This window comes from Cygnus olor, chromosome 1 (assembly GCF_009769625.2).
Source record: "Cygnus olor isolate bCygOlo1 chromosome 1, bCygOlo1.pri.v2, whole genome shotgun sequence".
Lineage (NCBI taxonomy): Eukaryota > Metazoa > Chordata > Aves > Anseriformes > Anatidae > Cygnus > Cygnus olor.
The window spans coordinates 72,527,367-72,532,248 of NC_049169.1; positions in this window are offsets into that span (position 1 = coordinate 72,527,367).

Below are 4,882 nucleotides of genomic sequence, written 5' to 3' on the forward strand. Positions count from 1 at the left end.
GTTTTTCTAGCCAGGCATTGTCTTTATGCCTGGTTTATACAGTGCTTAGCAAAATGGATTAAGTGCACTGATCCCTTGGTGAATCTAAGCAGTATGATAAACTGCAGTGATAAAATATGACCGTACCATTCTTCACATGATATCTCCAGATTATTTTCTAATGGTACATTCCCCAGTTATTACCTCTGCTTGTGACTAACTACTGCAGGGCTGCCAGAATCAAAACATATGGTCTAACCGAGGGAAAAAAAAAAAAAAAAAAAGTTTATCCTACTACTGCCCTACCTCTTCAGAAGTAATAAAAAATGTAGCATTCATGAGTCTGAACACGCAGCTCCTCTACCACTAAGCTCATTGAAAATTGTGACATGCGAGCAATGCCCTTATTTTTAAGTAATTGGTCTGATTTCAGCTACCTTGCCTTTAAAATAGCCTATTGTGTATTAGGCCGCTGAATATGAATTTTTTTTTTTTTTTTTTTTTTAGTTAGGAGGTAAAGAGCAGGCAGCGGTCTTCTGACTTTATACAGTTTGATAATTTCTTAGAATTAACAAAGCATGAAACGAAAAGAGAAACAGGAAAAGTCGTTCGCTCCATGGAAGCCTTCCTCACAAGCAGTCACCATGTAGGCCCCGCTACTCGCGCAGTACAGACATGAATAAATGCATAAGCTAAGGGGCAAAGGAGTAGGTACAGTGACACCGAGCATCCTTCGGGGACCTTGACGGGGCCATGCGGGTGCCATGAGGGCAGGTGACTGCTGCCACGGCCAGCACGCCGGGATCAGACCGGACGAGCCCTCAGGAGGGGCGCACACACCTAAGGGGCTCCCGCTGCCCTCCGCGGCCCCAGCGCCGGGTCAGAGGGCGTGCTGGGCGCGGCCGCCTGCTGTCAGGGCGGGCGAGCGGGCGGCCGGCGGCCATCTGCCGGCAGGCTGCAGCACGCACCGAGCGGGAGGGGCGCGGTGGGAAGCCCGGAGCGGCGAAGGGGGGAGGAAGAAAATGGAGGAAGGCGAGGGGAAGGCGGGCTTGGGGCGGCCGCCAGCTGGGCAGGGCTGAGGCTGCGCCAGCGCTCTGCGTAGCGGCAGCCTCGGAGCGGGACAGATCGACGGCAGCGCCCAGGGGGGAGCTTTGGCGGTACGGGGTGGGCACCCCTGGGTGCCCCCCGGCTTGCTCACTGTCCGGAGCCCCGCGGGGCCCCAAGGGAGGGCAGCGCAGGCAGGGGCGGGAAGCGTCAGCAGCGCCTTCCAGAAAGTTCCCCGCGCCCTGACTGGCTGACAGGGCGGCGCAGGGCGCCCTCTGCCGCCGCCCCGTGCGTTTGGGGCCGGGTAACCGCACACGGGATTTTAGTGCTTTCTCTGGCGGGCAAAAAGTCTTTTAAAAACGAGTCCTCATCCCACAGTATATCCCCCCCGCCCCACACCTGCTGTTTGTGTAGTTTTTGTCGAGATGGAAGCAGGTCGTGTCCCTTCTATGTATAGCTTTAGCACTTCCAAGACAAAAGTGCTGAGTAGAACCAGAAGTCGACTTAAAAGATGAGCATGGCCTGCGTAGAATTTTTCGCTCTTTTTAAAAGTGCATGCTCACTTAATAAAACCTTTATGCTGGTTTACAGTTCCATTAAAATGGCTATGGCTATCAGATCGCAAATAGCGAAAATGTAAATTCGGCTTGTCTAATCCATAGCTTAAAATATTCTTGTGATGTCATGAAATGACGGCTTATAAAATATTTTCATTTAATTAGGAAGCACTAAGAGGATTTCTAGAGAAAAAAAAAAAAAAGAGGAAGCTCACTCTGAATTATTTATGTGCTGTGAACTACCATTGTTGCTTCTGAAGCTTTTTAAGTACAAAAATGCAGGCTTTATTCGTTTTCATTTTTAGGCCCTAATTCTTTAATTATTCAGGCATGCAAATGCTTGTGAACAGGGATTAATTATGCAGGTAATCAAGGTTTTATTCCAAGTTTACTCTTAAAAAGCAATGATTATTTGTTATTATGTATACTCTGCCTGACACCATTCATATTCATGTACCAAAGTAAGGTTTTAAGGGTATATTGATGTTTTGGAATTTCATAAATGGAAAAAAGTGCACAGATGAATTTGTGCCATGCATAAACTGAAGAACACGTTTTGTTGCAGCATCACTGTGGTCAGTTAGCAGGACTCACTTATCTACAAGAGATGAGAGCATACTCTGTCAGGATCTTTGTTCACTATCCTCTTCCTTTTGCAATGAAGATGTACCACATTATATACAGCAAAGAATTTGGGAGGTCAGAGGCTGTTTTAGGCTGGAAAGATTTAGTTCAGAGCGAGAGTTAAAAGGAAGACCCTTATGTCCAGTAAGGCTGAGCTGACCTCTGCCAAGGAAGCATTCCAGAGCTTTCAGAATTCTGCCTCCCACAGAAAAGTGTTGCATTTATTGCACAGCATCGTGACACTTTATTTAGCTGCCCTGTTCCCACTTACTTTTCTAGCACTCAGACAGTGATATGACGTTAAGAATCTCAGTTCAGGTGCCGAAGCACACAAATTTGGTGGTGGGAGACCTTATCATGGAGAAACTTAGGTACATGAGCAGTGTATAATTTAATAAACTATGCTGTCAGAAGTACCACAGAATACCAACACTGAGAGCCATTTACATCTCAAAAAATTTTGCAGCTGTAATCATACTTTCTTCAGTTATTAAGTACCTCACTTAAAGCCGATAGTTATACTAGTACAGTTTCAATTTATGGAAGTGTCATAGTGTATGTAGTATGTCTTGTTCCATAAAACAATAATTCCTTAAAAAAGACCTTCTCCTGATCCTCAGACTAAGATATTTTAAATGAGAGCTGAGCTTAAGACCCTGAAAATAGTGAGAATTAAAACAGTAAGCGGTGGAAGACTGACAGCTTCCAGTGTGAGCTGCACAGCTTTCCTCCCTCCGGGTAATCTGCAGCGCCATCTTGTGTGAAGCAATGGGAATATTCTTACGGCATGTGGTGGTGGTTGTCTGGTGTACTTGCAAACTGTCCATCACCTGAGTGTTTCTGGCTTTAAGATACGGTACGTTGTAAAATGAAAATGTCGGACTTGACGTATTTTGAATGCAGTTTAATCACGAGTCCCTTCAATAAGTTAAATAAGTAAAAGCATACTCGAAAAAATGCCTTTTTGTAGTAGGAGAAAGAGAGATGTATGACTTTATCAAAAGAGCTGAAGAGTAAGGAGTAGCGTTACTTTATGCATAGCCCAAAGAGAAGAAAACCAGTTTGTTAAATACCAGAGGATTATTTTAAAATGTTAAGACAAGAGCTAGAGGTCTGTGAAATGGGTAGTCCGAGACCTTTGGAGGCTTAGTGAATTTTTTGTTTTCATCCCTCCACTGAACTCTAGTTCCACTCCAATTGTTAAAGACACCCTCTAGGCAATAGGGAGTGGTCCTCAGCATTAAAAAGCTATTTTATTTCAGACGGTAAAAAATGTTTTACATCTGGTGTCTCATGTACGTACCAAAACTAAAAAAAAAATAAATCTTTTAGCTTCTTCTTACCAAAGTAGCTTCCTCAAGCCCTCCACAATACCCACTCCTTAATACAGGAAAAAACAAAACAAAACAAAACAACAACAACAAAAAAACACTAAACTCAAACCACCCTTACGACACCAACTAATGCTGTCAGATATCCAGAAGGAGAAATGGACCTCCTACTTTAACTGAACTCTTGTTTTCTTAACTCACTGACGAGATTGGTGATTAGGCAGCATTTACAGTGTGTCAGTTCTGACAAGGTTAGAAGGAAAAGACAGCTTGGGGGATACTGGTACAGCAGGGAAAAAGTCTATACTTTTTATAACCAGCCAAATACAGCTAGATGAACACCATAGTGCAATTAATGATATAGAAAATATTTATTCAACATACTTACAGTAAAGATTTTTTAGGGGCCTTTTCAAAGAATAGAAATAGTTATGAACTAATCATTAGCATTAGCATTAGTATTAGCATAGTATTTTTCATCCAGCTTGAAGGAAGACATCCTGTTACGACCAGAACATCCAAGTCCAACCTCATTCTTTGTTCTGAAGGTAACTTCTTCAATCTGAGAAAAACTACTTAGAAAAGGAACATGATTAAAAAATCACAGGTAGAGTACCTGCATGCTTTCATCTTCTGGTGACATTTACTTCAAATAGCAAAGGACTAGAGAAAGAGAGAAATTAAGGTCTCACTCAACCTCTTATTTTGTTGAAACATGATGAAGTAAAAATAAATAAATAATTAAATAAAAGACCATCACAAAAATGCACAAAAAGGATAAAAACATCAGCACTTAGTAACAAAATTATGACATTCTGTTTACTTCACTAGTAAGGTAACATATATTGGCCTGCTTCTGCGACAGTTTAGAGACAGTTTACAGAATGTCTACAGTTTGGACTTGCAAGCCACAGGGTTGCATGCTGCGCTGTAGCTGCATCAACATTGTCATTGTGGTGCAAGTTCCCAGTGTAGATACTGGAGTATTGGTGTGACTTCTAAAGAAACTTTCTGCCTTGGGAGAAAAAGGGAGGAGGATCAGACATTTCCTCTTCTCCCTTCTGTTGCATTCAGTTTGTCAAAGCATTGTTTCTCCTGCCACAGGGGTGGAAGCCACTTCTAGCTTTGGGTGGCTGGAAGAAGAAAGAACAAGGAGCTGAGCTTCGTTTGTATGGAGTGAACAGCAACAGATGGAAAAGCAAGAGACAAATGCATTGTTCCTTTCCTTCCCTTCCCTTTCTGGATCTTTCTCTGGATTTAATTATCCAGTGATTTTGTAGCTGTCAACTGATGGATGTGCACTCTACCAGTGCCTGCTGGCTAATCCACTTTTGGGCTGTATTAGAG